Source organism: Leopardus geoffroyi, chromosome C2, assembly GCF_018350155.1.
Source record: "Leopardus geoffroyi isolate Oge1 chromosome C2, O.geoffroyi_Oge1_pat1.0, whole genome shotgun sequence".
NCBI classification, from domain to species: Eukaryota; Metazoa; Chordata; class Mammalia; order Carnivora; family Felidae; genus Leopardus; species Leopardus geoffroyi.
This window is the reverse complement of record NC_059333.1, coordinates 72035614-72045895: the sequence shown is the minus strand read 5'-3', so window position 1 is coordinate 72045895 and position 10282 is coordinate 72035614. Positions and strand designations below refer to the sequence as shown.

Below are 10282 nucleotides of genomic sequence, written 5' to 3'. Positions count from 1 at the left end.
CCCATGTGGGTTTCCCAAAGCTCAGCCCAGCTCATGTTGATGATGGGTGTATTCGGCCAAACAGCAGCCCAAGATGCAGCAAAGGTACAGAGGCAGAGTTGCTGAGTTAGATTTCTGAGAAATTTGATAGATTCTGAAAAGCTGTGCCAAATGATATGTTTTCTGAACTATTGTATTGATTAGAGAACTATGTTCTCTTACCTCTCCAAGTAGATTTAAAAGTATTTGAATCCAAGCATAGTACCCTTAGGTTCCCCGAATAGGGTCTAATACATCCTAAGTGCTCTTTATTTTTTTTTTTATTTTTTTTCAACGTTTATTTATTTTTGGGACAGAGAGAGACAGAGCATGAACGGGGGAGGGGCAGAGAGAGAGGGAGACACAGAATCGGAAACAGGCTCCAGGCTCTGAGCCATCAGCCCAGAGCCCGACGCGGGACTCGAACTCACGGACCGCGAGATCGTGACCTGGCTGAAGTCGGACGCTTAACCGACTGCGCCACCCAGGCGGCCCCTAAGTGCTCTTTAGAACTGCTTACGTGACTGGGGAGCCTGGGTGGCTCAGTGGTTAAGCGTCTGACTTCAGCTCAGGTCATGATCTCATGTTTGTGAGTTTGAGCCCCGCATCGGGCTCTGAGCTGACAGCTCGGAGCTCGGAGCCTGGAGCCTGTGTGTGTGTGTCTCTCTCTCTGCCCCTGCTTGCTGTCTCTCAAAAATAAATAAACATTGGGGCGCCTGGGTGGCGCAGTCGGTTAAGCGTCCGACTTCAGCCAGGTCACGATCTCGCGGTCCGTGAGTTCGAGCCCCGCGTCAGGCTCTGGGCTGATGGCTCAGAGCCTGGAGCCTGTTTCCGATTCTGTGTCTCCCTCTCTCTCTGCCCCTCCCCCGTTCATGCTCTGTCTCTCTCTGTCCCAAAAATAAAATAAACGTTGAAAAAGAAAAATTAAAAAAAAAAAAAAATAAACATTAAAAAAAAAAAAAAAGAAAAGAACTGCTTACATGACTGATGAAATAATAAAAACACAACAACAGCAGCAGCAAATGTTTACTGAGAATTTGGGGTGCACCAGGCGCTGTAGAAAATGCAGTATGTTCCTTATCTCACTGCAACTTTGCAACCAGTCTTGTAAAGTAAGTACTGTCTTTATTCACATTTTACAGATGAAGAAACGGAGGCTCAGAGAAGTTATGACATCGGGTTGGATGGAGAGCCATGGGAGTGTAGAGAGAGGCAGAAGGGACCTAGACTAGGGGCTCCGTTGAGGTTCAGGTAAGAAAAGGGCCCATGAGAGGGTCAAGAGAGTTGATTCCGGGATGGGGAGGAGATACAATCAGAGGAAGCAGTCAGTGATGTGGTGTGAAGAGGACACCCACTCCTGTCCCCACACACCTAAAAATATCCCCCAAGGGTCAAGCGCAGTTCTCTCCCTCTTTCGCTCTCCTCCTAAAGTACAATTCTTGGGACAGGACAGCGTAGTCTCGGGGACTCGGTTGCCTTCTGAGGGGGAGGCAAGAGCACAGCAAGGAAAACGAAGGCATTGACCTGGAGAGGGTCACTTGCCTTGGTTCCACCCTGACAAAGTCAAGAGACAGGGCTGACTCAGCTTCCTCAGCAGTTGCCACAGGAATGCTCCCTGGGTCATTCCTCTCTAGCCTGGTGAGAGGCCTTGAGCTTAATTGCCCAAAGCCCTGAACTTTAGACTTCCTTAGAGCAGATAGCAGGGTGTTGAAGATGTTCTCTGAAATTTCTTCAGGACGGAATGGTGGGAGGGGGGAGGCAGGGGGAGGGGGACGAAGAACCAGAGGGGGTCAGGAAGGGATGGCAGCCAAGACTGACACCGCCATTTATGCAGCTAAGCAGCAGGGACTGGGAGGCTCAGGGGAGACTGGTTAATTCTTTTTTTTTTTTTTTTTTCAACGTTTATTTATTTTTGGGACAGAGAGAGACAGAGCATGAACGGGGGAGGGTCAGAGAGAGAGGGAGACACAGAATCGGAAACAGGCTCCAGGCTCTGAGCCATCAGCCCAGAGCCCGACGCGGGACTCGAACTCCCGGACCACGAGATCGTGACCTGGCTGAAGTCGGACGCTTAACCGACTGCGCCACCCAGGCGCCCCAGAGACTGGTTAATTCTTAGGTCTGATGACGAGGGAGGGAGGAATGGCAGGGTGTTGGTGAGAGGGAGGGCTTTCGCTCTGAGGGGGTACTTCTGCCCCACCCGGAATCCCTAGGTGGCTGTCTTCTATGCAGTGTGACCCACGGATAGTCCAGGGCAATGACGCCCTGACTCAAGGCCAGCCCACCCCTAGCTAAGGTATGGCAAGAGGAGAGCTGGACCTGCCAGTCACGTTCTTCCCTTGCTAATTTCGGACCGCTGGCTGTCACACCCTGAATTTTAGACCCAAAGAAGAATGACTCATTCTTCTTCTTCTTTTTTTTTTTTTTTTTTTTGCTTAAATAGTCTCACAAAATTGCATGATTGCATGATGGGACACACCTATCACTTCAATGTTGGTTCTCTTGGTGTAAGGATCATTTTTGAAAAATCATAGTATAAAAACCCCATAAATGTCATCAGTTTTCCTCAGGGGTCCTCGATCATTTGATATTTAAAGGCCATTGTCTCTTTTTAAAAAAATTTCTTGTTGAGGTAAAATTCACATAACACAAAATTCACCAGTTTAGTCATTATAAAGTATAAAATTCAGTGTTTTTTTAAAAGAATTTTTAACATTTATTTATTTTTGAGAGAAAGAGAGAGACAGAGTGTGAGCAGGGGAGGGGCAGAGAGACGGAAACACAGAATCTGAAGCAGGCTCCAGGCTCTGAGCTGTCAGCACAGAGCCTGACTTGAGGCTTGAACTCACGAGCACGAGATCATGACCTGAGCTGAAGTCAGATGCTTAACCAACTGAGCCACCCAGGTGCCCCTAATTCAGTGGTTTTTTAGTGTATTTATAATGTTGTGCAACTATCACCATTACTCTGCAGAAAATTTCCATCAGCCCAAAAAGAAACCTCCTACTTCCCAATTCTTCCTTCTTCCCATCCCCTGGCAACCACTAATCTACTTCCTCTCTCTATGGATTTGCCTATTCTGGCAAATAGGCAATTCTGGCAAATGATTCTACTAAATAGAATCATATGGGGGCTCCTGGGTGGCTCAGTTGGTTGAGCGTCTGACTCTTGATTTTGGCTTGAGTCATAATTCCAGGGTCGTGGGATCGAACCCCATGTCGGACACTGAGCATGGAGCCTGCTTGAGACCCTCTCTCTCTCTCTCTCTCTCTCTCTCTTCTCTCTGCCCCTCTCTCCCACTCATGCTCTGTCTCTCTAAAAATAAAAGATATAATCATACAATTTGGTGTTGGTGTTTTGTGCCTGACTTTTTTCATGGGACATGTTTTTAAGGTTCATCCATGTTGCAGCAGGTACCAGTGCTCTGCTCCTTCTTATGGTTGAATAATATTCCATTGGGTGGACATACCTTATTTAGTTTACCCATTCATCAGTGAATGGGCATTTGGGTTATTTCCATTTTTTGGCTATGAATAATGCTGCTACTTTCCTGAACTCATTTATTAGCTCTGATATTGTATATGTGTGTGCGTGTGTGTGTGTGTGTGTGTGTTCTTTAAGGTTTCCTATATACAAAATTGTGTTTGCAAATAGAGATTTTGGAGATTTGCAGTGTAGATGCCCTTTCTTTCTTTCTTTCTTTCTTTCTTTCCCTCCCTCTCTCCCTCTCTTCCTTCCTTCCTTCCTTCCTTCCTTCCTTCCTTCCTTCCTTCCCTAGTTGCTCTAACTACAAATTCCAGGACAATGTTAAATAAAAGTGGCAAAAACAAGCATCCCTGTCTTGTTCCTGATCTCATAAGGAAAGCTTTCAGTCTTTCATCATTAAGTGTAATGTTAGCTGTGGGTTTTTCATAAATGCCCTTTATTTGAGAAACATCCTTTCTATTCCTAGGCTGTGGAGTGTTTTAATCATGGAATGGTATTTGATTTTGCCAAATGCCTTTTCTTCATTAAGAAGACCATATATATTTTTTCCTTCATTCTGTTAATGTGGTGTAGTACGCTGATTTATGTGTGTTGGACCGCTCTTGGGTTCCCGGAATAAATCCCACTTGGTCATGGTGTATAATCTTTTAATATGCTTCTGGATTCAGTTTGCTAGTATTTCACCAAAGATTTTTGCATCCATATTGATAAAGGATATTAGTCCATAGGGGATTTTTTGTGATGTCTTCAGCTGGCTTTGGTGTCATGGTAATATTGACATCACAGAATGAGGTAGGAAGGTGTTCCTTTCTCTTCTGTTTCTTGGAAGAGTTTGAGGAGGATTGGTGTTCATTTTTTAATGTCATATAGAATTTACTAGTGAAGCTATCAGCCATTCTTTTTTTGAAGAGCCTGTTAGGCTGTCAACCTTGTTGATTTTCCCTTTCTGAACGTTTAGCTATTTTAGACTAGCTCCTTATTGATTGATGACCTTTTGGGTGATTTAAATGATGTTCCAATATCACTTATATGAGTATAAAACTCTGCTTTTTTTTTTTTTGCAAGATTTTAAGTGTTACTTGGTAGTAAATTGTCATTGTACTTGCATTGTTTTGCATTACAGTTGAAATGGAAAAGGAAGATGCTAGTTTTTTAAGTTTATTTGTTTATTTTGAGAGAGAGAGACAAAGCAAAGGAAGGGGCAGAGAGAAAGGGAGAGAGAGTCCCAAGCAGGCTCTGCACTGCCAGTATAGAGCCCGACATGGGGTTAGAATCCATGAACTGTGAGATCACAACCTGAGCTGAAGTCAAGAGCTGGACGCTTAACCAACTGAGCCACGCAGGCACCCCAGAAGATGCTAGTTTTTTTTTTTTTTTAATTTTTTTTTTCAACGTTTATTTATTTTTGGGACAGAGAGAGACAGAGCATGAACGGGGGAGGGGCAGAGAGAGAGGGAGACACAGGATCGGAAACAGGCTCCAGGCTCTGAGCCATCAGCCCAGAGCCCGACGCGGGGCTCGAACTCACGGACCGCGAGATCGTGACCTGGCTGAAGTCGGACGCTTAACCGACTGCGCCACCCAGGCGCCCCATGAAGATGCTAGTTTTAATGAAAGGTGATGTTCGAGTGAGGCCTCATTTCTTATTCATCATTTAATATTTTTGCGTTTATTTTTTGTTTACTACATACCATCATAAATTTAGGGATTCAGATAATGACAACTAAGTATGCAAGAAGCAGGGGCGCCTGGGTGACTCAGTTGGTTAAGCGACTGACTCTTGGTTTCAGCTCAGGTCATGATCTCAGGGTTCCTGAACTTGAGCCCTGCGTCAGGCTCCATGCTGGGCACCTGCTTGGGATTCTCTCTCCCTCCTTCTCTGTCCCTCCCCTGTTCAAACTCTCTCTCTCAAAATAAATAAATTTTTAAAAAATGCAAAAAAAAAAAAAAAACAAAAACAAAACAAAACCCAAACCCTGGATTCTAAAACTACAAACATCAAAATATATGGTGCTAAATTCAATAAATAGATAAAACAAAAAATTTGCAAATGGACTTTAGAGATGAGCATGCACGATGTTCATTAGGGAATAATTTTAGGATCAATGCCTGTAAAAACAAAGGAAAGGAAACAGGACTGAGCAGAGGAGAAGTCAGCCTGTGCTAAGAGCCCAACCATATCCTTAGCCAAGCTATAGGTCACACAGGGGCTGGATGGCCCTTCAGAATGGTTGTGCACTGAGAGTAGTTGTGCACTGAGAAAAGTGTGTGGGCCTTTATACTGTATATTGCTCACTCCTTGGATGCAAACTGCTATGGAAGGAGGCGGAACCTTGGGTGAGGTCACTTTCTCCAGGGGAGGCACTCCCCAAAGCTGAGTCTGTCTTCTAGCAGCTGGGGGATAAGTTCTTCATTCCTGAGGGTGTCTGGAAGGCACCTCCCAGTGCTGCCCACAGATCATAGCATATATGAAAAATTTAGAATCTGATGTAAGAGAGAAAAGAAAGCTTACTCAGAACTACTGCTGGAATAATCGATTATAATGATATGAGAAAAATACACTTTAGGCCTTTGCCTTCTATTTTATCCTTACATTAGTTTCAGATTAAAGAATTAAATGGAAGAGAACACAAGAAATACAGCTAAATATTCATCAGACAGGAGAGGGGGAAAAGTAAGGTAAAATAATGCTAAGGAAATGATAAATAGATTTGATTACATAAAAACAATACAAGGGGTACGTGGGTGGCTCAGTCAGACTCTTGATCTCAGCTCAGGTCTTGATCTCAGGGTCGTGAGTTCAAGCCCTGCATTGGGCTCCACGCTAGGCATGAAGCCTACCTAAAAAAAGAGAGAGAGAGAAACCACAAAAACTTTACGTGAAAAATTACATACAAAGTTAAAAGGCAAACAACAAACTGGGAATATATTTGCAATAAATACAGTCAAATTTTTTTTTATATGAAAGAGCTCCTGTAAATCAGGAAGAAAAAGCCAATGCTTCCACCAAAGACAAAATGAGACACCACTTGGCACCTGTGAGGATGGATATTATTAAAAAAAAAAAAAAACAGAAAAAAATGTTAGCAAGGACGTGGAGAAATTGGAACCTTGTGCATTGTTGGTGAGAATGTAAAATGGTACAGCTGCTGTGGAAAATCCTCTGGCAGCCCCTCAAAATATGAAACATAAGACTACATATGATCCAGAAATTCTGCTTCTGGATATGTGCTCAAAAGGATGGGAAACGGGGACTTGAAGAGATATTTGCACACCCACGTTCATAGCAGCGTTATTCACAACAGCTCAGAGGTGGAAACAACCTAAATGCCATCAACAGGTGAGTAAGACAAACCAAATGTGGCAAATACATACAATGAAATATTATTCAGCCTGGAAAAGGAAGGGAATTCTGACACCTGCTGCAACATACCAACTTTCAGGACGGCTAAAGGCCAATGATGAACCCTGAGGACACGATGCTGCGTGGAAAAAGCCAGACATAAGAGGACAGGTATTGTGTGATTCCACTTATATGAGGGACCAACAATAGTCAAATACAGAGACAGAAAGCAGAGCAGTGGTTACCGGATGGGGCAGGGGCGATTGAGGAGTCACTGCATAGTGGGTACGGAGTTTCTGTTCGGGATGATGGAAGAGGCCTGAAATGGGTGATGGTGAAGGCTGTACGACATTGTGAATGTACCTAACTGGACACTGGAAAGTGGCTAAAATGATCAATTTTATGTTATGTACATTTATCACCCATGAAAAAAGAGAAAAATAGCCCAACATTTCTACACTGAGATAAAGCAAAAGATGGAAAAGGGCAATTCACAAGACGACTACAATCAGATGACCTCTGGGTGCATAAGAATACTTAACTTCAGAAGCAGCTTAAGGAGATATAAATGAAACGATCAAGGTAACATTCGTCATCTATAAAAGTTGAGAACTTATTTTATGTTGATATTTGATTATAGTGTCAGTATAATCATATGCTTATGCTCATAACAGCAGTGTGAACATGCACAAACCTTCTGGCAAGTATCTTGCAAATTATGCCAAGGGTGTTTTAAATATTCATGTTTGTTGACCCAAAGTGCACCTGTGAGGGGTGTACACTGAGGAAACAGCCGGAGATGCAGGCAGAGTCACCACTTGAGCAAAAGAACAGAGGAAGCGAGATCTTCACTTACCACGTTTGTGGCAAAGAATTCCAGGGAAATGGGGGAGCAAGTGCAAAGGACCCAGGACTGGAGAATGCCGGGTGTGTTTGAGGAACAGCAAGGAGGCTAGTGTGCCTGGCTGATGTGGAGTGAGCAAGGGGCTGAGTGTTAGGAAATGAGGACAGAAAGTTAGAGGAGCCAGGTCAGGGAGGGCCTTGAAGGCCACGGTAAGGACTTTGGATTTTACTCTGAGCGACCTATGAAGCAGTTGGAAGGTTCCAACCAGAGGCCATGAGCTAAGTTCTAAAAGGAGCACTGGCTGCTATTTGGAACAGAGTCCATTAAAGGCCAAGGACAGAGGAGGCACGGGGCAGTTAGAAGGTTATCGGAATATCCAGGCAAGAGAGGGTGATGGCTTGGACTTGAGAGATTCTATTTTGATGGCAGAGCTGGTGGATTGGATGAGATAAGGACAGGAGTCAGGCGACTCCACGGGTTTGATCTGAACAATAGGGTGAATGATGGTCCTGATGACTGGGATGAACAGCACTGGGGGAGAAGGAGGTTTTTGGAGGATGGAATCCAGGGATTGACCGACAGTGAGGTGTCTGCTCCGTGGTCACATCAGCTTATTCTACGGAAGTCTGTAATCGTGTGTCTATTCCCTGTATCCCTTTATGTCCTTCGATGTTTCTTCCAGAAGACCCCATCTCTGGTCTGCAGCTTCACACAAAACGGAAAGGAGCAGAGAAACCATATGCTGATGACAAGGCACATTAACTTGTTCCAGGAGCTAACGTTATCAGAATGGAGGAGAATGGAATCTCTACTGGGGTGAGGTATATAAGTGATGGGTCCCCATAATTATTCCATGAAGACTTGACTGGTAATTAACCTGAGGAGGAAAAATGAATTAATGGACAGTGAAAAACACTGACGAATCTGTTACCTAAGGTGTGTGCCAAAATTGCTGCCAATTGACATACGTGTTTTAAACTAAGGAATAAAATATTCTTAGAAGCCAATTTGTTGACAGTCTGTGTTGGGCTTTGCCCTGGAATTCAAATGTACTTTTACCCACTCTGCAAGAGTATCCAAAGTACTGAAAAGATTTATTCATATTGATAACCCCATACCTATACAGGTATTAGATTTAATCCTCTTTTCTATTTATCAGCTTACCCCACAATGTTGGCCCAATAAATAGGGCAGCTCTTACAATATTGTTGAGCACATAAGAAAATACGGAGCATGTTAATTATATCTGTGCGTTAATGTCCTTCTACGCATGGTAGTGCCATGTCACAGGTCATGAGGGGGCAGAGCAGGTCTTTGGTGTCACCTACCAGTCAAAAAGACACAAAGTCAATTTTATTCTTCTGAATTTGGGCCCCAGCTTCAGAAAATAGCAACATCAAGAGGCACCTGAGTGGCTCAGCCGGTTAAATGGTTAAGCGTCCATGCTGAGCATGCAGCCTGCTTGGGATTCTCTCTCTCTCTGCCCCTCCCCCACTCTCTCTGTCTAGCACACCAGTGTGCTCGCTCTTTCTCTCTCTCAAAATAAACATTAAGAGAAAAACAAAAAAAAAACCAAGTAGGACTCTTAGAATTACATATTTTATCCATGTTGAAGAACAGTGCAATCACTGTTGAAATTAAGGTGACATTCAAAATGGCCATCACACTTCTACACGCGGGAGCTCTGAAAATGTGTGCAGCTGCTGTATCTCAGAAGACTCCCACACTCGGTTGGTAGCAGTTCTGAGGCTAATTGGTGGTGGCTGGGTCACAGGGCTATGCGCTAGCTGCAGGAGAGGCTTTGAATGCAATTATCTGGCAGTTTTAGCTCCAACTGGTATGGGGACCAGTCTTTGCCCTTCGTGATAAGGTACAGTGCAGGGAATCCTCCAAAAACAGAGGGGTTCAGATGCCTAATGGCCAAAACAAATGACCAATGTCAGCCGCATGTAACAGAAAATCCAGCTATCTTCTCATATAATAAGCAGCTCAGAGGGAGGCAGTTTAAGTCTGGGGCAGTGACTCAACAATGTCATTCTTTGTAGCCTGTTGACATACTGCCTAAGGTGGTACCTTCAGCCAGCACATCTAGGTTCAAGACCAGAAGAAGAGGACAAGGCAAATCTTTTCTGAGAACCCTCAGCAGACATCGCCTTTGTCTCATCGACCAGACTTGTGTCATGAAGCCAGCCCTGGAAATGAGGGAAGTTAGAAAATTATCTAGCTGCCCCTCCACTCCCCAAAGTGGAATTTTGTAATAATAAAAGTGGGGAAAAAAATAGAGTGAACAACAAGCACTGTTTGCTTCAATTAGCACTGAGCCTGAAAAGATGACTAGAATCGCCCACCTTCTCCCCATGTGTCTGTCTAATCTCATGTAGTCTCAAAGCCAACCTCATAGGGCAGGACCGCTCAGTCCCTGGCACAAGTGTGTGTGTGTGTGGGGGGGGGGGATGGGGAGGGGGTTGCTGTTGGAAGTTCTGGTCACTGGCTGCAGACAGTTCTGCTGAAGAGCCCCTAGCCTCCATTCTCCTCAACCTCTATGATGTCACATTGGAGCTTCTTTCCTTCCACCCTGGGCTGTGGCTTCC

The 10282-nt window shown here is 44.3% G+C and overlaps 1 long non-coding RNA gene across 2 annotated transcripts; it reads right to left on the bottom strand.

Moving 5' to 3' along the window:
- Nucleotides 1-8766: 8766 nt before the first annotated feature.
- LOC123611017 lies at nucleotides 8767-10282 on the bottom strand. Of its 2 annotated transcripts, XR_006718385.1 has the most exons (3): nucleotides 10040-10282; nucleotides 9765-9883; nucleotides 8767-9015 (listed from the first exon to the last, which is right to left on the bottom strand). It is a non-coding gene; the product is annotated as an uncharacterized LOC123611017 (long non-coding RNA). The 2 variants fall into 2 exon arrangements; XR_006718384.1 differs by lacking the exon at nucleotides 8767-9015 and having other exon boundaries at nucleotides 9269-9883; nucleotides 10040-10155.